Genomic DNA, 24,849 nt, shown 5'->3' with positions numbered 1-24,849 from the left:
ACTTACTGTGTGCTTACTGGGTTCCAGTCGACGGGTTAAGTGTTTTTATATGCATTTTATCTTTAAATATCTCTTCTACTGAATACATTATATAATTTAATTTCCTTATATATTAGACACTATTCTACATCCAGTTTAGAGTAACCTATCTGTGGTGGCATAATAAGCTGTGGGTATATGTTTTGATCCCTGGTCTTTTTTGATTCCAAAGTTCCTAACTTTAACTACTGTATATACCACACTTAGTTCAGAGAGCCATCAGTTTGGAAAACACATGAACAGGACCATGAAAAAGACCAAAGTATTAGACATTGACAAAGACTCTGATCAAACTTTAGACAGGCCTCTCACAGGCTCAGCGGCCATAGCTCACAGGCCCAGCTGCTCCGCGGCATGTGGGATCTTCCCGGACCGGGGCACGAACCCGTGTCCCCTGCATCAGCAGGCGGACTCTCAACCACTGCGCCACCAGGGAAGCCATAGACAGGCCTCTTTTTGACCAAGACTTGTCCTTGGGCCCTGTCATCAGTCTGCCTAGTTCAGGTATAGCAACAATCCTACTAAGTCAGTTCAGTGAGAATCCCCCCACCCGTGACATCTGACCACTCTGGCCTGATGTCAGCAAGAATTCCTCCCCCGCCCCTTCATGCCTCCTCTTAATCTTTTCTATCCACTGACACTTCCTCCTGCTCTTTGGCTATAACTCCCCCTTGTCCTTGCTGTCCTCAGAGTTGAACCCTATCTCCCCCCCTCATTGTGGCAATAATCCTGAATAAAGTCTTCCTCATCATTTTAACAAGCATCCAAGCAATTTTTTCTTTAAAAAATATTAAGTATCTAGGAGGGCTACACAAACCAGAGATAGCCCAAGGAGAGACCATCCATATTAACGGTAGTCTGGTAGTTGGCTTTCATCTGTAAACACATGGTCTGGACACTGAAATTGGTTGTGATTTGTGTGCATGACAGATTATAGCTTCAGAGGAAGGAGGGACCCTTTTTATAACCACCCTTGGGGTAGAAAATATTAACCATGATGACATTCAATCACTAAATTCTACTGCAGGTACTAGGACTATAGAAGAGAAAACTGAGATACATAAGAATTGATATCACAGGCACTATATAGCTTGATAATAAGGATACAGTGGGGAATTGTACTGCTAGAGCAAAACCCCAGGGACCTGCACAGGGTCCCAGTGATTCTGCTGGTAAGAGACATAGCAGCCTAAGTATTTCTCATGTATCCTATTAGAACATTGTGTCAGTTGGGATTAAAGATTGTAAGCAGAGGCAGATGCTCTTTCATTTGAAGGACACTAAAAAGGTCACCCAGAGAAATAAAATGAACTAACTTCTGTGGTCCAGAAAGTCATAGGGCACGATATCTTTTTGGGAGAAGAGTGACAGTCCAGAGCAGGAGATAAAGTGGATAATTTCTGTGAGCATAGCTACCAGGACAATAATACTATGACCCTGGCGTTTTCAAGGCTAATGAGGCATGGAAGATAGTAACAGGTATTGTCCAGTAACATAAGAATGTTATGTTAGAATGTTAGAATGTTAGAATGTTATGTTAGAATGTTATGGATCCAAGATCCATACAGTATGAAGGGTTAATTCTAATAGGAGTTCCCAGAGTCCCCAGTTAAGTAACTAGAAGCCATAATAAATAACAGGTTGTCAGTAAAGGATCCACCACCTATGAGTGGTTCCATGCTTAGCATGAATGGCATCTTCACAAAGTAGTCATTCAGCTGATTCTAGATAATGGTGCCGGTCCAAGTAATTTCTAGATTACAGGCTGGATTACCAGGTACAGAGGATTGTAGATGGAAAGGATGACAAGATTTTCTCATGGCCAAATAATGATCTTCTCATTCTTTGGGCTCCTAGGTTGAAACGTTGTTGTAGTGGTCCTTGCTCATGGGATACAGGGATCTAGAAGTCACACCCCAGCATTCTGCATGGCTTGGTCCCTGACAACCTCTCCTTACTCTCTCCCTTCTTCTCTTCACTCTGGACACTCTGGTTTTCTTTGTCATTTGAAGGGCCTTTGTACATGCTACCCCTCTAACAAGAATGTCCCCAGCACATTTTTCCCCACCACATCTGCTTGGTTAACTTCTATTCTTCAGATCTTAACCCAGACATAACTTGATCAGAGAATCTTTCGTTGATCTCCCAGATTAGGTCAGTTCTCGCTTTTTATTATGTTCTTAAAATTATGTGCTTTTCCTTTGCAGTCTTATCATATTATAATTTCTCTGATTCCTTGATTAGCATCTGTCTCTCCCAATAGATAATAAGCTTTATAAAGGCATAAATATAAACTTCTCTTTTAAAAATTATATCTTTTTGCACATTATCTCTCTTGTATATAACAGCACTCAAAAACAACCAAAAAATAAATGGCTGAATGAACTAATGAAATATAATTACTATACCTTTATATATATAGCTAAACATGCTTCTTTGTTCTAAGCATTCACTATAGCTCAGAACTATCACTCATAATGGTGATTGCCGGTGACGGGAAGGAGCTTCTGGACCCCCCATGAGAAGTACACAGTGCCAGACGCAAAGTATACTGTACACCATGAGCGATAAAGTGCTTCAACAAATTCATTTGATCCTCACCACAATCCTATAAGGACTGGTTACTAATACCATTTCCTTGTTACAAATTTGGCACACTATGGGCTAGAGAGGAAATGATTTACTAAATGCCATGGACCTATTAAATGGTGGAGCAGTGCCTTTGACACAAGTTGTTAGTCTTAGTCTATTTCTCATTCAAAAATAGCAATATTTACAAAATGAGTTCTTATATTGTAAAACTGTATATGTAAAATATGTCATTAGGATTTCTCATGTAACTTTAAAATTTAATCATTGTATCCCTATGTGAAATAATAGACTCATTGCATAAACAGATATATTTCATACTTAATACTCTTGGCACTCTTGTCCTTCATTTATATATTCCAATGTAATGTTTATTTGAGACACAATCTTAGGCATAGAAATTTCCCAACTAGGTCGTGTACTAGAATCCCTGGAGGGAGCTTTATACAAATACAGAGGAACACGTGGCACCCATGGATAAACATTTGGCATCATTGCTAAAGGTGATACCGTGATGTAGAAGGTATAGTCCCTATATTAAATGAGCTTAGAGTTTAACAACTTAAATATATGTGTGTGTGTGTGTGTGTGTGTGTGTGTGTTTATTAAAACTTGACATAGGAAAGTGATGTGGGTAAGACCTTAAGTGCTTTGACTTCTGACAGATCTGAGTTCAAATCCAAGATCCTCCAATTACTAGGTGTATGATGTGGGGGAAGTTACTTTCTAAGCTTCAATGATCTCGTCTATAAATAATCAACCTCACAGCATTTTATCTAGTATAAAGCAATCACTCAAAAATGAAAACAACAGTAGTAAGATACACCTTAATAAAGGCACAACATTACATGAAAATTCAAAGAAGGAAAAATTACATTTGTCAGAAAGGGTCATTATCATTAATGCCCAGCCATTCATATGAAGCTGTATTAACAAATTAAAAACAAAATAAAACAAACAAAACATAGACATCACAAGATTTTTAATTAAAAGTATGAGATGAATTGTTTATTTTTTCGAAGAATCACTTTTAGTTTCACAATGGTACCCTAAATCTTATACGTTTTGTGGGTACTTCCTCTCAGGAAATCACACTGTACTACTTTCTATAGAGGTGATGCCAAAACCCACCACCTGAGTTGCCATTGTGAGACCTAAACTATTAAAGGCTCAGGTTCAACTAAACCAAGCAGAAATAAAGGATGCCATTTACATGGGAATGTCACACAGTAATTGAATTCTAAAGCCATAATTCATGACAATAATTGAGTTGTTAATGGCCCTAAAAGAACTTGCTCTAGAATGGTCAAATCCCTTCTGACCAACTTGCCACCTGCTGCCCCTCTTATAATATCTGATCATTTGGTTTTCTCTACTATTTTATTTTTACTTCAAAACTGTAGTTTTGTATTTTTAAGTGCTATTTTAAATGTTCTTGATTTTAAAACAGACATGAGACGGAAGATGTTCACTCATGTAATCCTTATCAGAATAATATTACTTGCTTCCTTTTAGTAGATGCATGACAGTAGCCAACTTTCTCCTCTATTAAATTAAGGTTTCCATTTAATCTGATTTCATTTTTCATTTATCAAGGTTTGATTGACTATTCACTCCATGTACTAAGCAATTTTGCAGGTGCTAGGAAAACAAAGATTAATGTATTGATTCTACCTTAGCGTCCTGAAATAGTCTATTTCTTGTCTGTAATATAACTGTGATTCAACAATATTTTTCTGGTGTTATTTCATCTAGCATCTTTATTTTTTAATAACTGTATTATTAATATAAAAATAATGTTATTTAGTTTGGCTCAGAACTGGAAAATTAATGTAAGGAAAATGATGGATATCATTGAAAAGCTATATGAATTTAGAACATAATATATTGCTAGCATATAGGTGTAGTTTAAGAGGTTGGTTTTAATTTTAGCAATCTGAACTACTGAAACATAAACTCAGAAAAGCATTCACACTGAATAAGTGCTCCTTTTTATATGAGGAAGGGAGGAAAAGGGGGCAATTTGTGAGTTAGTATTATTCTAGGCATCACACATATATTTTATTATTTATTATTCACAACTATCCAGGACTGTAAATAAGATAACACCCACTTTAACAAAGGAGAAAACTAAGGCTCTAGGAAGGTAAATAACTTGCCTAATACCCTTCTGCTATCTGACAGAGTTGAGAATGGAATGCACAGCCATCTGGCTGCGTAACCCACGCTCTTTCCATTCCACTATATTGCCCCATATACAGCAGAGATGAGCTAAGAATGCCTTTGACAACAGAAAGAAATAAAAATGTAAGTTTCAGGAAATTAAAATGTATTTATATTAGAATGATGTTTACAAAGTATAAAACATTTTAAAGGATTTATTGGATTTTAATTACCTTGTTAGAAATGGTAACTAAACATTATCCTTTATAAGAATGGATTTTCTAGACATTTTAGCAGTGCTTTTATGTTCCCAGCCTCATACAATCAACACTAAATTTGCCCGCCTCCTTGGGAGTCTCTCATTTGTCAAAGTGACCCAAGACTTCCCTGGGGCATCAAACTGAGAAAGTTTGTTTCTCAAGTGGTGTCTAGGAACCATCTGTATCAGAGTAACTTGTGAAACGAAAAAATATTCAGCCCCACTGATTTGGAATGCTTGAGAAAGGGACCTGAAAATCTGTATTTTATCAAGCACCGTAAATTATTCTGATACAGGTGGCTCCTGAAGAACCTTGAATGTTGCATGTTAACATACCCTGAAGTATGAGAACCACTTATCCAAGAGGGAGAAAACAGCTCCATGTCGGTGATTACTCAGTTTCATTTCAGAATGGCAAATGGAAAAAAAACATCTACTTCTGATCATATTTACTCTTGATATGATCATCACTCTTGGAGACGGAGACTGCAACTAATATTTAGCACTCCCAAATCTAACAGCTGACTTGGTGATAACTAGTCCTACTATGATTTCTGAAAATACTGAAATATTCCATTGTATCATAAAATTCAAGTAGTAGAAAAACAGATGCGTTACTTAAAATGTTGACTCCCCATTTTAATTATTACCTCAAATAAAAACAGCTAAATATGAAGCTCTCCCTTAGCAATGGTCATTTGGAAATGTTACCTTTTTAATAAACCATTACCTCAGTTTAGGTTCCTATTCATTTTTCTTTTTTACTGCATCTAAACACGAGGACAGTGTTTCTACAATCAGCTCTCAGTGAAAAACATCTAAGTATAGTACACTGCTACAGTTGCTAAGGTAACCACCTTCTGCTAGTCCCTTAAAAGTTTTGAGTTCACAGACATCTTAACCCACCTTCCTGAAACATCCAATATAAAAGCCACTGCCTAGAGAAATTTGGGCTCCTGTGTATTGGTTATACATCTCAGACTAGACAGTCTACGGCATCAGAAGAGGTTGATATTTTTAGTTTACAATTTGCAGTGCACTTCAACCGTTGGTAGAAGGCTAGCTATGTTCTAAAATGGAATCTTGGATGAGCTCATCTTGATTCATTCAGTGACTTTACATTGCTGTGGCTTGAACACTGGTATATAATGTTGAGCTTTCTGAGATTTTTTTTCCTGGCAGCAGATGTTCAAGACATGAGAATAACATTTTTTGCTTGGAAAAAGCAGCAGGAGTTTCAGCAGGAAATGTTATATTTTTTAGACTTGTTAAATACTTGGAAATAGTATGCTCAGTGTGTTGAGATCTTCCATATTCCTACTGATAAGGTCTTTAATAATGCTCTCAACCCAACTGCCTCCTTAACCCTTCTGCTATTCCAGTCAAATCCTGAACTTCCCCCAGTTTACACTTCCTATTATCTTGGTTTCAGATGAGCACTTCCAGAGAAACTTATGGAACTATGTAAATTTGGCCCACTGATAATTCAGATTTTCAAATTTCAGCTGGCTTCTTATACCATCTTACAAACCCTTTCACTCACCCCTTACTGATTATGGAACACACTGCTCAGAGCAGTCGGCCATATACTTCCTTGCTCCCCACGCCCATACACCCCAATTTCACTGAGTTTCTCTTTTCTTTTACTGCCTCTCCTTCTTCATTACCCATCAGTCTTTAGTATTCTCTACAATCTAACTTCCATTAACTTCCTTCTACTGAAACTTCACCATCCAAAATCTTGCATTTGCAATAAATCACTTCTTGTAATAACTGTGCTTTACTTGAACACTGCTTTTCGTAATACTTCACTCTCCTAGTTATGTTTCTGTCGGACCTTACGCTGTCTCCTTCACTTACTGATTCCTCAATAAACTTCAACTGAACAAATATTCATTATGTATGTACTATTATCCTGTTGCTAGACTAGTCCTTAGAGATCAAACACTGAATGAGATAACACGGTCCTTATCCTCAGGGTAAGGTGAGGAAAGGAGACAGTTAAAACAGTATTAAGAAAGAAATAGCACAGGGTACAGTGAGCACATACAGTAAGCAGGTCCAACCTAAGCCAGGGGGGTCAGGAATGGTCTTCATGAGGAAGAGACTGAATCCTCCTTAATCAAACACCATTTGCACCATATCTTAACCTAATTAAGATGTTTCACATAAAGTTTTTAGCAATCATAAAAACTTTAAATATATTAATGTTGTTTTGAACTTTGTGGACCAACAATAATTATGTGGGAGAAGTGAACTGGAAGGAAAATTTCAAGAAGAAAATATAACAACTTAAAATTTCCATCTCTTAAAATTGAGTTTGTATATATACTATTTAAATAGGTATCAGGGGGTTTCAATTTGCTATGATATTTACATCCCATTGGATATAATTAAAACTGTGATATAACAGTTCTATGTAAAATCAATATTTATGATATGCTGAAACATTTACCCTTATGAAGATGCAATGAAAAATTAAGATGTGCACTAGAGTACATTTTTTATAAAAATAATTTTGAGGGAATACTTGGTCCAAAAGGTTAAAAACCCTATATGACGTACTGATGTTTTTTAGAAGTTGTTATTATGCAATAAGGTGATGTATAAGACTCTGTCCTAATCCTCAAGTAGCTTATAATCAAGAAAGGTATTACCATCTCTTTAATAGAGAAAGCTTATGGAACCTACCTAAATTCACATTACCATTCAGTGGTAGAGCCCGAGAATCCAGTTTTTCTCATGATTTTTCCTTTTTACTGTGCTAGAATGCTTCCATATGCTGTTCTTCTTTGCTCATACTTGGCCTGTTACTGGGCAAATAAATAGTCAATTTAAACTCTGGCAGATATAAGCTTGATTAATTAAGTTTCTTTCATTATCTCTAGGCATTTCCTGGGTCTATTTTCCAACTCTGGATTGTCTACAGAATCAGACATCTGAGGTATTCTTAGATCTTGGATTCTGAGAAATGAGTTTGGGATGGACCCAGAAGTAGAAGGATAAAGTGTACACTTAAGGACTCGCTGATAAATATGGACTCCACAGAGCTTTCTTCCGTATGTACACACACACACACACACACACACACACACACACACACACACCACACACACACACACACACATACACCTTTCTCATATATGAACATATAGTGTATCCAAATGATGAACAACATCCCTAATAAAAATCAAACAGCAGACCTAAGATAATAAAATGCACCAGGCTAATTCCTTCTGTTTTTGTAACTGATTATCTGTCACAGAAAAAAAAAAAAGAGAGAGAGAGCGAGAACACTGCACATCAACTGCTCATGTTCCTCCAGCCTGGAGGTATAAAATTACAGGACTGGGTTGACCTGAGATAAGACTCAGAAAATGTTAGTAAGAAAAACCGTATTTTGTACACATATCAAATCACGTTGCATAGGCTGGAGGGGAAGATGACGGAAGAGTAAGACGCGGAGATCGCCTCCCTCCCCACAGATACACCAGAAATAACATCTACACGTGGAACAACACCTACTGAATGCTGGCAGAAGACCTCAGACCTCCCAAAAGGCAAGAAACCCCCCACGTACCTGGGTAGGGCAAAAGAAAAAAGAATAAACAGAGACAAAAGAATAGGGACGGGACAGGCACCAGTGGGAGGGAGCTGTGAAGGAGGAAAGGTTTCCACACACTAGGAAGCCCCTTCCCGGGCGGAGACTACGGGTGGCAGAGGGGGAAATCTTCGGAGCCACGGAGGAGAGCACAGCAACAGGGGTGCAGAGGACAAAGCGGGGAGAGATTCCCGCACAGAGGATCGGTGCCGACCAGCACTCACCAGCCCGAGAGGCTTGTCTGCTCACCCGCCGGGGTGGGCGGGGCTGGGAGCTGAGGCTTCGGTCGGAGCGCAGGGAGAGGACTGCGGTTGGCGGCATGAACACAGCCTGCAAGGGGTTAGTGCGCCACAGCTGGCTAGCCGGGACGGAGTCAGGGGAAAAGTTTGGACCTGCCGAAGAGGCAAGAGACTTTTTCTTCCCTCTTTGTTTCTTGGTGCGCGAGGAGAGGGGATTAAGAGCGCTGCTTAAAGGAGCTCCAGAGACAGGCGTGAGCTGCGGCTAAAAGCACAGACATCAGAGACGGGCATTAGACGCTAAGGACGCTGCTGCCGCCACCAAGAAGCCTGTGTGCGAGCACAGGTCACTATCCACACCTCCCTTCCGGGGAGCCTGTGCAGCCCGCCACTGCCAGGGTGCCGGGATCCAGAGACAACTTCCCCGGGAGAACGCACGGCGCGCCTCAGGCTGGTGCAACGTCACACCGGCCTCTGCCACCACAGGCTCGCCGCACACACCGTGCCCCTCCCTCCCCCCGGCCTGAGTGAGCCAGAGCCCCCGAATCAGCGGCTCCTTTAACCCCGTCCTGTCTGAGCGAAGAACAGACGCCCTCAGGCGACCTACACGCAGAGGCGGGGCCAAATCCAAAGCTGAGCCCAGGGAGCTGTGAGAATAAAGAAGAGAAAGGGAAATCTCTCCCAGCAGCCTCAGAAGCAGCAGATTAAAGCTCCACAATCAACTTGATATGCCCTGCATCTGTGGAATACATGAATACACAACGAATCATCCCAAATTGAGGAGGTGAACTTTGAGAGCAAGATTTATGATTTTTTTCCCCTTTTGCTCTTTTTGTGAGTGTGTATGTGTATGCTTCTGTGTGAGATTTTGTCTGTATAGCTTTGCTTCCACCATTTGTCCTACGGTTCTATCCGTCTGGTTTTTTGGTTTTTTTTCTTAGTAATTATGTTTTATTTTAATAACTTTATTTTATTTTATCTTACTTTATTTTACTTTACTTTATCTTCTTTCTTTTTCTTTCTTTCTTTCCTTCCTTCCCTCCTCCCTCCCTCCCTCATTTCTTTCTTTCTTCCTTTCTTCCTTCCTTCCTTTCTTTCTTTCTTCTTTTTCTCCCTTTTATTCTGAGCCGTGTGGATGAAAGGCTCTTGGTGCTGTAGCCAGGAGTCAGTGCTGTGCCTCTGAGGTGGGAGAGCCAACTTCACGACACTGGTCCACAAGAGACCTCCTAGCTCCACATAATATCAAACGGCAAAAATCTCCCAGACATGTCCATCTCAACACCAGCACCCAGCTTCACTCAACGACCAGCAAGCTACAGTGCTGGACACGCTATGCCAAACTAGCAAGACAGGAACACAACCCCACCCATTAGCAGAGAGGCTGCCTAAAATCATAATAAGGCCACAGACACCCCGAAACACACCACCACACATGGACCTGCCCAGCAAAAAGAAAAGATCCAGCCTCATCCACCAGAACACAGGCACTAGTCCACTCCACCAAGAAGCCTACAGAACCTACAGAACCAACTTTAGCCACTGGGGACAGACACCAAAACCAACGGGAACTACGAACCTGCAGCCTGCAAAACGGAGACCCCAAACACAGTAAGATAAGCAAAATGAGAAGACAGAAAAACACACAGCAGATGAAGGAGCAAGATAAAAACCCACCAGACATAACAAATGAAGAGGAAATAGGCAGTCTACCTGAAAAAGAATTCAGAATAATGACAGTAAAGATGATATATAATCTTGGAAACAGAATAGAGAAAATGCAAGAAACATTTAGCAAGGACCTAGAAGAACTAAAGATGAAACAAGCAATGATGAACAACACAATAAATGATATTAAAAATACTCTAGATGGGATCAATAGCAGAATAACTGAGGCAGAAGAACGGATAAGTGATCTGGAAGATAAAATAGTGGAAATAACTACTGCAGAGCAGAATAAAGAAAAAAGAATGAAAAGAATTGAGGACAGTCTCAGAGACCTCTGGGACAACAGTAAACGCACCAACATTCGAATTACAGGGGTTCCAGAAGAAGAAGAGAAAAGGAAAGGGAATGAGAAAATATTTGAAGAGATTATAGTTGAAAACTTCTCTAATATGGGAAAGGAAATAGTTAATCAAGTCCAGGAAGCACAGAGAGTCCCATACAGGATAAATCCAAGGAGAAATATGCCAAGACACATATTAATCAAACTGTCAAAAATTAAATACAAAGAAAACATATTAAAAGCAGCAAGGAAAAAACAACAAATGACACACAAGGGAATCCCCATAAGGTTAACAGCTGATCTTTCAGCAGAAACTCTGCAAGCCAGAAGGGAGTGGCAGGACATATTTAACGTGATGAAGGGGAAAAACCTGCAACCAAGATTACTCTACCCAGCAAGGATCTCATTCAGATTTGATGGAGAAATTAAAACCTTTACAGACAAGCAAAAGCTGAGAGAGTTCAGCACCACCAAACCAGCTTTACAACAAATACTAAAGGAACTTCTCTAGGCAAGAAACACAAGAGAAGGAAAAGACCTACAATAACAAACCCAAAACAATTAAGAAAATGGGAATAGGAACATACGTATTAATAATTACCTTAAATGTAAATGGACTAAATGCTCCCACCAAAAGACACAGATTGCCTGAATGGATACAAAAACAAGACCCATATATATGTTGTCTACAAGAGACCCACTTCAGACCTAGAGACACATACAGACTGAAAGTAAGGGGATGGAAAAAGATATTCCATGCAAATGGAAACCAAAAGAGCTGGAGTAGCAATTCTCATATCTAACAAAATAGACTTTAAAATAAAGACTATTAGAAGAGACAAAGAAGGACACTACATAATGATCAAGAGATCGATCCAAGAAAAAGATATAACAATTGTAAATATTTATGCACTGAACATAGGAGCACCTCAATACAAAAGGCAATTACTAACAGCCATAAAAGGGGAAATCAACAGTAACACATTCATAGTAGGGGACTTTAACACCCCACTATCACCAATGGACAGATCATCCAAAATGAAAATAAATAAGGAAACATAAGCTTTAAATGATACATTAAACAAGATGGATTTAATTGATATTTATAGGACATTCCATCCAAAACAACAGAATACACATTTTTCTCAAGTGCTCATGGAACATTCTCCAGGATAGATCATATCTTGGGTCAAAAATCAAGCCTTGGTAAATTTAAGAAAATTGAAATTGTATCAAGTAGCTTTTCTGACCACAACGCTATAAGACTAAATATCAATTACAGGAAAAGATCTGTAAAACATACAAACACATGGAGGCTAAACAATACACTACTTAATAAAGAAGTGATCACTGAAGAAATCAAAGAGGAAATAAAAAAAATACCTAGAAACAAATGACAATGGAGACACGAAGACTCAAATCCTACGGGATGCAGCAAAAGCAGTTCTAAGAGGGAAGTTTATAGCAATAAAATCCTACCTTAAGAAACAGGAAACATCTCGAATAAAGAACCTAACCTTGTACCTAAAGCAATTAGAGAAAGAAGAACAAAAAAACCCCAAAGTTAGCAGAAGGAAAGAAATCATAAAGATCAGATCAGAAATAAATGAAAAAGAAATGAAGGAAATGATAGCAAAGATCAGTAAAACTAAAAGCTGGTTCTTTGAGAAGATAAACAAAATTGATAAACCATTAGCCAGACTCATCAAGAAAAAAAGGGAGAAGACTCAAATCAATAGAATTAGAAATGAAAAAGGAGAAGTAACAACTGACACTGCAGAAATACAAAAGATCATGAGAGATTACTACAAGCAACTCTATGCCAATAAAATGGACAACCTGGAAGAAATGGACACATTCTTAGAAATGCACAAACTGCCAAGACTGAACCAGGAAGAAATAGAAAATATGAACAGACCAATCACAGGCACTGAAATTGAAACTGTGATTAAAAATCTTCCAACAGGGCTTCCCCAGAGGCGCAGTGGTTGAGAGTCCGCCTGCTGATGCAGGGGACATGGGCTCGTGCCCCGGTCTGGGAAGATCCCACATGCCGCAGAGCGGCTGGGCCCGCTCTCAACAGTGAGAGGCCCACGTACTGCCAAAAAAAACAAACAAACAAACAAAAAACTTCCAAAAAACAAAAGCCCAGGACCAGAAGGCTTCACAGACGAATTCTATCAAACATTTAGAGAAGAGCTAAAACCTATCCTTCTCAAACTCTTCCAAAATATAGCAGAGGGAGGAACACTCCCAAACTCATTCTATGAGGCCACCATCACCTTGATACCAAAACCAGACAAGGATGTCACGAAGAAAGAAAACTACAGTCCAATATCACTGATGAATATAGATGCAAAAATCCTCAACAAAATACTAGCAAACAGAATCCAACAGCACATTAAAAGGATCATACACCATGATCAAGTGGGGTTTATTCCAGGAATGCAAGGATTCTTCAATATACGCAAATCAATCAACGTGATACACCATATTAACAAACTGAAGGAGAAAAATCATATGATCATCTCAGTAGATGCAGATAAAGCTTTCAACAAAATTCAACACCCATTTATGATAAAAACCCTGCAGAAAGTAGGCACAGAGGGAACTTTCCTCAACATAATAAAGGCCATATATCACAAACCCACAGCCAACATCATCCTCAGTGGTGAAAAACTGAAAGCATTTCCACTGAGATCAGGAACAAGACCAGGTTTCCCACTCTCACCACTCTTATTCAACATAGTTTTGGAAGTTTCAGGCACAGCAATCAGAGAAGAAAAGGAAATAAAAGGAATCTAAATTGGAAAAGAAGTAAAGCTGTCACTGTTTGCAGATGACATGACACTATACATAGAGAATCCTAAAGACTCTACCAGAAAACTACCAGAGCTAATCAATGAATTTGGTAAAGTAGCAGGATACAAAATTAATGCACAGAAATCTCTGGCATTCCTATACACTAATGATGAAAAATCTGAAAGTGAAATCAAGAAAACACCATTGCAAAAATTTACCATTGCAACAAAAGGAATAAAATATCTAGAAATAAACCTACCTAAGAAGACAAAAGACATGTATGCAGAAAATTATAAGAAACTGATGAAAGAAATTAAAGAGGATACAAATAGATGGAGAGATATACCATGTTCTTGGATTGGAAGAATCAACATTGTGAAAATGACTATACTACCCAAAGCAATCTACAGATTCAATGCAATCCCTATCAAACTACCACTGGAATTTTTCACAGAACTAGAACAAAAAAAATCTCACAATTTGCATGGAAACACAAAAGACCCCGAATAGCCAAAGCAATCTTGAGAACAAAAAACGGAGCTGGAAGAATCAGTTTCTCTGACTTCAGACTACACTACAAAGCTACAGTAATCAAGACAGTATGGTACTGGCACAAAAACAGAAAGATAGATCAATGGAACAGGATAGAAAGCCCAGAGATAAACCCACACACATATGGTCACCTTATCTTTGATAAAGGAGGCAGGAATGTAACAGTGGAGAAAGGACAGCCTCTTCAATAAGTGGTGCTGGGAAAACTGGACAGGTACATGTAAAAGTATTAGATTAGATCACTCCCTAACACCATACACAAAAATAAGCTCAAAATGGATTAAAGATCTAAATGTAAGGCCAGAAACAATCAAACTCTTAGAATAAAACATAGGCAGAACACTCTATGACATAAATCACAGCAAGATCCTTTTTGACCCACCTCCTAGAGAAATGGAAATAAAAACAAAAATAAACACATGGGACCTAATGAAACTTCAAAGCTTTTGCACAGCAAAGGAAACCATGAACAAGATGAAAAGACAACCCTCAGAATGGGAGAAAATATTTGCAAATGAAGCAACTGACAAAGGATTAATCTCCAAAATTTACAAGCAGCTCATGCAGCTCAATAACAAAAAAACAAACAACCCAATCCAAAAATGGGCAGAAGACCTAAACAGACATTTCTCCAAAGAAGATATACAGACTGCCAACAAACACATGAAAGAATGCTCAACATCATTAATCATTAGAGAAATGCAATTCAAAACTATAATGAGATATCATCTCACAGCAGTCAGAATGGCCATCATCAAAAAATGTAGAAACAATAAATGCTGGAGAGGGTGTGGAGAAAAGGGAACCCTCTTGCACTGTTGGTGGGAATGTAAATTGATACAGCCACTATGGAGAACAGTATGGAGGTTCCTTAAAAAACTAAAAATAGAACTACCATACGACCCAGCAATCCCACTACTGGGCACATACCCTGAAAAAACCATAAATCAAGAAGAGTCAGGGCTTCCCTGGTGGCACAGTGGTTGAGAGTCTGCCTGCTGATGCAGGGGACACGGGTTCGTGCCCCGGTCCAGGAAGATCCCACATGCCGCGGGGCGGCTGGGCCCGTGAACCATGGCCACTGAGCCTGTGTGTCCGGAGCCTGTGCTCCGCAACGGGAGAGTCCACAACAGTGAGAGGCCCACGTACCGCAAAAAAAAAAAAAAAAAAAAAAAAAAAAAAAGTCATGTACCAAAATGTTCATTGCAGCTCTATTTACAATAGCCAGGAGATGGAAACAACCTAAGTGTCCATCATCGGATGAATGGATAAAGAAGATGTGGCACATATATACAATGGAATATTACTCAGCTATAAAAAGAAACGAAATTGAGCTATTTGTAATGAGGTGGATGGACCTAGAGTCTGTCATACAGAGTGAAGTAAGTCAGAAAGAGAAAGACAAATACTGTATGCTAAGACATATATATGGAATTTAAGAAAAAACAGATGTCATGAAGAACCTAGGGGTAAGACAGGAATAAAGACACAGACCTACTAGAGAATGGACTTGAGGATATGGCGAGGGGGAAGGGTAAGCTGTGACAAAGCGAGAGAGTGGCATGGACATATATACACTACCAAACGTAAAATAGATAGCTAGTGGGAAGAAGCTGCATAGCACAGGGAGATCAGCTTGGTGCTTTGTGACCACCTACAGGAGTGGGATAGGGAGGGTGGGAGGGAGACGCAAGAGGGAGGAGATATGGGAACAGATGTATATGTATAACTGATTCACTTTGTTATAAAGCAGAAACTAACACACCATTGTAAAGCAGTTATATTCCAAGAAAGATGTAAAAAAAATAAAAAATAAAAATATATAAAAATAAATTTAAAAGTACCAGTGCTGAGGACGCTAAAAAAAAAAAAAATCACGTTGTATATGTTAAACTTACACAATGTTGTATGTCAATTATATCTCAATAAAACTGAAAAGAAAAAAAAAGAAAATTTTGTAACCAGACTGAAATGTGCATATGATGGAAATTATGGATTTAGTTAGTACAAGATGCAGAATGGCTGACAGTGAAGATGCAAAGGTTGCTATGGAAAAGAGACCCCACTAAGAGGCAGTATTGCGTTTTAGACATGTACACATTATTAATTTTGTTTCTTTTTTTAAAATTCTCCTATAACTCTATGTTTGTATATTACAACATAAACCCTAATTAGAAAAGATCTTAGATTTGAAAACTTCATCAGGGTTTTTATGGAGAGCTATTTTAACAGAGTAAGTGTCTGAAATAGAGAAACTGGCATTAATGTGTATTAAGAGCTTGTTATGATGTCAGATGGACCTGGTTAAAATACTGGCTTCACTCCACCGTGTACTTATGATCTGGGATATGTTATCTCAGCCATCTAAGCACAGTATCATCATCTGTACATGGGGATAATAATAAAAGGAAATAATACATGCAAAGTATTCAGCACTCATGGATGCTATGTGTGGGCTCATCAATGACTTTGAGGCTTAAAATGGCCTTAGAAATTAAAGTCTAGTTATTCAAATATTATATATACACACACACACACACACACACACACACACACATATATATGGTATAAAACTCATTTTACTTAAAAGAGCCAAACTACAAAACCCACTTTAGAACGAAGTATCTGATTTTAATGCAAAAGAAAAAACAAACAAAAAACTTAATGATCATTATGGCTAAGCTTATTCACTATGGTAGGCTCTGTATAGTCATATATCAGGACTCAAAGAGGAGGAAGGGAGATCCCACATGTAGGTGGCTTAATCAATCAATCTCTCTCCAATTAAGTATTGACTTTCAAAAACTAGACATTTGTGTTTAGTTAGCAATGGTAAAAAGACCCTACTAGCAAGTAATAGCTGCATGCCTATAGTAAACATTATCTAAGTTTTCTCAAGTTTCTTAAGCACTGTAAATGCCAAGAGTCCACAGGAGCAAAATAAATTCAATGTGTCTAAATTTTTCTATTTAATAATTATCATGGGCCTTCCCTTGTGGCGCAGTGGTTGAGAATCTGCCTGCTAATGCAGGGGACACGGGTTCGAGCCCTGGTCTGGGAGGATCCCACATGCCGTGGAGGAACTAGGCCCGTGAGCCACAACTACTGAGCCTGCACGTCTGGAGCCTGTGATCCGCAACAAGAGAGGCCACGATAGTGAGAGGCCCGCGCACCGTGATGAAGAGTGGTCCCCGCTTGCCGCAACTGGAGAAAGCCCTTGCACGGAAACAAAGACCCAACACAGCCAAAAATAAATAAATAAATAATATAATAATTAAAAATGAATATCTGCTTATAAAAAAATTATTATGTATATAAACAACTTTTAAAGCTGTTAATGGATGCTACTCCCTAGTAGGCTTAGAGACTACATACAGTAGCTTAAAACACACTGAAACTAATTATCTTTAAGGAGGTTTGAAACACACTGGCAATGACCTGACAAAAAAGCCATTTTTAAGAGTTCTCTGAGGCGTACTCAGAGTAAAGATCTGAATCTTCAGGGCCAGCCCAAAAGGCTCTTGGGAAGGGAAAAAAACGTTAAATTTGGCAGTTGGGTAGAAAGGATGAAAGTGGATAGGAAGCCAAGATACAAATGAGATATAGAAATAATGGTGTGTTTATTTGTTTGTGTGTGTGTGTGTGTGTGTTAGAAGTATGTTAATGATTGGGCTAGATAACCTGTCATTGAAGGCACAGAATGAACAAAGAAAGGAAGTTAAGAGTTTATCATTTTATAATGCAGTTGGAAACATTGATCAGCAGATGGCACACTTGTCAGGAAACCTGTTTCACTGCACTAAAGAATTGCTCAGACACTTGACAAGCTTCATGGCATGTCACACACTGCTTCTAGGAAGCGCAGGGAAAAGATGCACGCATATTTACATACTTGAATTCTTCAATAACCCATTCACAGAACAGTCATTTTTCTATTAGAGCAGAGGAAGAATAGGAGGCCCCACATAAGTACAAAGTAATTCTAATTAAGAATTCCAGCTTCAGAATCTTGAAAAGGAATAATGATGTTAGAGGATTAACATGATCTGATTTTAAGACGTAATATAATGCTAAGATAATCATAACAGTCTGGTACTGACATAAAGACAAAAAGATCAATGGAAGAGACAGTCCATACATGACCCAAATGATTTTGACAAAGGTGTCAAAGGGATTCAGTGGGGAAAGGAAGGTCTTCCAACATATTTTGCTAGAGTAAATAGATATCTGTATAGAAGAAACTGGACCTTGTTTCATACCTCAGGCTACACTCAAAAATTAACTTAATCAGGTCTGGATTACAAACCTAAATGTAAAAAAACATACTATCAAGTTCATTGAAGAAAACATAGCAAATTATCTTTGTGATCAATTAGAAAAAAAATTTTAATAGAACAAAAAAAGAACGAACCGTTCTTATAATTTTTAAGAAATTATAATAAATCTGATTTCATCAGACTTAAAATTTCTGCTCATTGAGAAACACCATTAAGAAAATGAGAGGGAGGGAGACGCAAGAGGGAAGAGATATGGGGATATATGTATATATATATATATATGTATATATATAAAACTGATTCACTTTGTTATAAAGCAGAAACTAACACATCATTGTAAAGCAATTATACTCCAATAAAGATGTTAAAAAAAAAAGAAGGCAAACCACAAAATGAGAAAATATTTGCAGTACATAACTCATATATTTGTATCCAGATCATCTAAATAATACCTACAAATAAATACTAATATGATGATCAAACAAGTCAGTTATATTTAGATATGTAACAACAACTTCAGAAAAATTTAAACATAGATAAAATCCCAGTTCCAGAAGTCTAAGAATGTGACAAAAAATTTTCTTAGAATCTTAGTTAACCCTGATAAAAAAATTAAAAGGAAAACTATTCTAATAAATTCTTGCCTCCACTAGATCCAAAATGCCAGTCAGTACTTTTTCTTTGTGTCCACATTTCACTCTTCAGATTCTACTCTATTCCAGACCCCTTCTCCTAGCATTTGCTCTTACCTCCTACCTGAAGGCAAAACGTCAAGATGCTCTTGACTTTCCATTTGCATACATGTGGAGATATTTTATCTTTTATAGTCAACCATTTTCCACATATCTTAGCAGAAAAGTTTGCTGACAATAAGGGGCACCAAGAAGAAAGGATGCCTCTTCCCTAGCTGAATTCTGACCCAGTTGAGAAAGAAGACAAAAATCAATGAAGTCCAAAATATCATCTTTCTTATTGTTGAAGTTAACATTGGAGACAATGACTGAAGTGTGAGAGTTGAATAAAGCTTCTAATATCGAAAACCAGAACTAAGCAGTCTTACCAACCCAGTCATAGCAATAAGAAGTAAAGGAGAATTCACAACAGAAAGTAAAGAGGAAGAGTGGGCTACGAACACCCAGCTTGTCCAAATTCACAAATTAAGCAAATTATGCCTCCTTCTTCCGTTAGGGGAGTAGTGGGTAGAAGGTGGAAAGCAGTGTTACCCTAGTTAAGTATTCTTTCCTCGTGGCGGGAAATACCACCACTGGGTGGGAAAGAAGTTCATCTCTATTTCTCACCCTCATCCCTGCTGCATCCCTCCCCATTGACATAAAAATATCTGTCCTAAACTTTTATCAGAATTGAATCCAGACACTGTAGCTCTAGAACCTGTTATTTTCTCTCTCCCTCCATCAGTTAATCCTCCCTTTTCCCTGTAACTCCTGGCTTCTTTCCTCCTTCAGTGTGATAGGATGCAATTTCTATTGTTAAAAACCTTTCTCCTCACCCACACACCCCCTTGTGTCTATAAACCGTCTCTTTGCATTCTCAGCTCAGTTTCTGAAGGACCGATATATGATGTTCGCCTCCACACTGCCCATTACTTCTCCATCCGCTGTAATCTGGCCTTCCTCTCACCGACCCACTGATAGTTTGGTACCTCAAGTCAGCAACTGTCTCTGAGTGATCAAAGCTACTGCGTGTATAACACTCCTTATCCCACTGGACTTTTCAATGTCAGTTAATACTGTTGACCATTCTTTCCTTCTCAAAGATAGCTCGTTTTTGTCTTTTCTGACACTGTCTTCTCCGGCTTCCTTCATACTTCTCAGGCTGCTGCTTCTCTATTTTCCCAGCAGTTCCTCCTCTTCCTCCAAGGGTTGGTGTTCCTCAGTGTCTCATCTCTAGCTTTCTCTTCTCATACTGTACCCCTTTGCTGAGTGGTCTCTTTCACCCCCCTGGAGTCAACTATCACTTAAAAATGGGTAACTCTTGTACTTTTTAAGCTGTCCTTTAAGTTCCTCTCCTGAGACCAAGACTCAAATACTTCCCTCCTACAAGTGAAGCAGACTCAGCAGGGCCTGAAAGGAATGCATTGTCCAGTTCACCACCTTGTATGTGCTCTCCCTCAGTGAATGGCATCAAACTCTGCTCATTCATTTGTAAGTGCTCCTCAAGACTCAACCTCTCATTCATCTCATCATCTCCATTCAAGACTTATCAATGGAGTCCTAATATCATCCTACCCTTCATAGTTTCCCTAGAATCTCCATTAGGTCCCTAACATTAACAGAGGCCTTCATCAACTCTTACCTGGACATTTATGATATTCAAGTGCACCACCCTCAGTCATACTGAAATTAAAAAGAGCTAAATGTAAAGTCCTGAATTGGGGTTAGAAACAAAGAGAAAGAGCCAGAGCTTAGTGAACTGCAAATTCAAATGAGTTAACATTGAACAGTAACTGCTCAGAAGTCTAATATAGACACAATCATATTTAAGATGACTTTGTTCACAAGTAAAAGAATGCAAATGCCAACTGTTTTTTTTTTTTAAGTTTTGGAATTACTTAAAAGATAATGAGATACTTAAAGAATCTCAAAGGAAGCAGGACCTCACGAGGCTCTTGAAACAGAAGCCAGAAAGCCTTCAGGAATCTGGGCACACACTCTTCATCTTTTCTCTCTTTCCTCTCTGTCCTTCTGTTTATTTCTGATCTCTCTGGGACTAGATTTCTCTCCTTCTTAGGGTACCATATGGTATAAGATGGCTGAGGTACTGCCCCTGCATTTTTACAGATCTCTTAATTCGACCCACATAAAGAGACTGACCAGAATCAAATTATTTTAAAAAATCCTGAGAAAGGTGGAAGCCACAGAAACACACCTACTCACATCAATTGAAGGGTTGTTAGAAAACAGAGGTTATGCCAACAAATGAAACAAGTACCAGCTAGCATTCTGCAGAAGCCTGGGGAGCTTCCTTGAAGAAATAAGGAATTCCTATGTCCCTTTTTTGTCCCCAAAGAGAAAACAGTTAAGGCATGGTATTCATACAGTGATAACCTTGAGTTATTAATAAAAAACTATGCTTAGTACATTCTGTTTTCTGAATCAAATGCCTGCAATACTTAAGATTTCCATAGAAATGATAATTTCCATTAAAGTACCTTAAAGTAAACATTACAAGGTTAAGCGCTTAAACGTCAGTTATGAGAAAAGTTCACTTATCCATTCCCCTGGTATGCTGAATGGTTGAGGTATTCTGCTTCCAATCCTTTCTCAAATAAGGTTGATTACACATTTTAAAAATACAACGTAACTGTATAATGTCTACTGCTTCCTCCTAATCTACCACTCCCATTTGCCCACCAGCTTCATCCTTTTCTATTTACTGGAGTTTATATGTACTTTATTTATAAATCCCTATCAAATATTAAGTACTTAAAATAGAAACTAAATTGTCACATTCCTAACAGCAAACCAAAGCCAATAAGGCATAATATCAGAGACTGCTACTTCTCCTTTAGAAAATCATGCAATTTAGCAATCTTAAAGTTATAAGAAACAAAATATTCCAAATTTAAATTTGTGAGAAAATAACAACAACCACCTGTTTACTTGATGTAAGAAAACTAACCAGTGCCTAGAAAATAGAGGTTGGCAGTGTTGGGGTAATATCCTAGAATTTTAAAAAATGATTTTGTATCATTATTGCTTTAGAACAGTGAATTTATTTGCTACTTTAGTAGACTGTTAAGGCCTAAAAAATAGTTTGGCTCCAAAACACATTCATTTACATATTAGTAACAGCAGCAGCAGCAGGCTTGCTAATTGCTGAGTGATACGCTAATCACTCTATGCACACATCTCATTTATCTACACAGCAAGCCTATGTAGGCACTGGTATAGCCCCATTTTACAGATGAGACAGTGAGGTTTACAGTACTTAAGTAACTTGCCTGAGAGCTAGCTAAGTGAAATCAGGATTAGAAGGCAAATCCCTCTGTTCCTGTCTGGCTACACAATTTGCTGGATGCAGCACAAAATAAAAATGTGAGGACTCTTGTTCAAAAATGATTAAGAATGTTAAGATGGACACAGCAGAGCATTAAACCAAGCGTGGGCTCTTCTAAGTGCATCAAGAGTCAGCCCTGTCTCTGCTCCATCAGATCACAAAATGCATGAAACTCTCTCTTTTTTTTAATCTAAATTATGTTCTTCAAAGAATAAGTTGTTGTAATGGCTAATTAGCCAATCATAAACTAAGACTCAGAATTCATATTATGGGCTGTGCCTAGATACACTCAATAATATTTGTTGAATAAATAAACTTACTTCTTGGCCTCAAACTGAACCCCTCTCTTCAATAACTCACATTGAAAATGCCTCTGGTTAAACGCAGGGATGGGTTAAGAAAAGATAAACGGATCATAAGGAATCCATCCACACCACTGGTAGAAACACTTCATGTTCCATTTGTGCTGGCTTGGGAGTTTTTATGACTGTAATGAAGCTATTTTATGATCTAATTATCATTTCTATCTAGAGTTGACATTTAAATTCTGGGGCTCTAAGTGAAGCTTAAAGAATGTACTCCTCACCTCCCCACCTCCACCCCCAGAACACACCACCCTCATCCCACCCCTAAGCCCTTAACTTTCCCTAATAAATAGTTTACCAGCAGAAGCAAAAAAAGTTCTTTCTCCTCAGTCTGTGCCTGGTGAAGGACAACGTGATTGATACTTAAGCTCTGCCTTTCAAAAGACATTAAAGGGTCCAGTTTGCAAGCTACACAAGAAGAGTTCTGCAAAAAGAAAAGAAAGCCTACCTCCTTCTAATCCTGGGGGTTTATAGGAAGGAAAATATAAAAACAAAAACCAACATAAGACATGCTTGTTGGCTCTGCAGGGGGAGCACGGAAAACAGTGTATCATCTTCCTGAAAGAGGTCACAGGAGGATGCCACTTTGTGGGCTCCGCTTTGATGAGCCAGGGAGCCAAGATATCAAGGTGGTAGAATCCTATCAGGCAGAGGATAACATTAACGCTAGCATTCAGAACGCTAACCTTCCCGTGTCAGGTTGATGACATGTTGAGAACCAATGGGTTTACCACTGAGCCCTCTTGGTGAGTGAGGGCCTATGGAATCTCCCAAGCCAGGAGCCAAATGAAGGATAAAAGAGAGGTCAGGAGGTCTACATGACTAGCCACTGAGGGGAGTGTCTAGAAACACTGGACGAGACCAAGTACAAACAGAAGAGCATGCATCAACCAGGTAGACCAAGAACAGAAACCTGGAGGGTACAAACACCAGCTGGTGTGCACACACACACAAGGACCAGCATGGGAGGGCGCACCACACCCCTCCCATGACCCCAGGTCTCATAAGGCATAACCTTCCCAAAACACTCACCCTCACAGACACCTGGATGCCGTCGTAGACAGGGAAGTGGGTTAAAAGGGAGGTACTTCAAGGAACGCATTTTTCTCTAAATAAGAGCCTGAGGTTGACCTAAAAGGACTATTTAAATGTCCATATTGGACAAACTTAAATTGTATTGGTGTGATGGTCAGTTTTATGCCTCAACTTGGCTAGGCCAGAGTTCCCAGTTATTCAAACACTAACCTAGGTGTTGCTGTGATGGTATTTTGTGAATGTGATTAAAATCCATAATCAGTAAACTTTAAGTAAGGGGGCTATCCTAGATATTCTGGGTGAGCCTTTCAGTTGATAGGTCTTCAAAGCAGAGCCAAAGGAAATTCTGCCCTCAGATGGCAGCTTCAGTTCTGCCAAGAGCACTAGCCTGCCCTATGGGTGTGCCAATGGACTTGTCTAGCTTGCCCACACAACTGTGTGAGCCGATTGCTTGTAATAAATCTCTTAATATATATTTCCTCCTATTTCTGTTACTCTGGCTGAACTCGGACTGACATAATCAAATAACCACAAAGAAAACCAAAATAATGATAAAATATGTAAATATTACATTTTTCCTCACATCTTAGCTTGCGGCATGAGTGAGTTAATATAAGTAAATAAGACCTGCATACCGTGAGGATTTTGTGCGTATTCCCCCTCTCTGCCTGAAATGCACTCCTCCTATTCTCTATCCTTCTGGTCCCAATCTAAAGATCTGCTTCCTTCAGGAATGCTTTCTTTGACTACCCATCAAATTCAGATCCTGCTGTTAAATATGCTCGTGACACCTGTTCTTCTCCTGTAGCACTTATTACAATTGAAATGAATGTTTCATTATTTGACCTTCATTTGTCTTCCCCTCTCAAGTTTAAGCTTTATGAAGACAGAGCCAGGTTTGACTTGGTC

Source organism: Grampus griseus (assembly GCF_964374135.1).
Source record: "Grampus griseus genome assembly, chromosome: 11".
In the NCBI taxonomy this organism is placed as follows: Eukaryota; Metazoa; Chordata; class Mammalia; order Artiodactyla; family Delphinidae; genus Grampus; species Grampus griseus.
Note: the sequence above shows the minus strand (reverse complement) of the source record.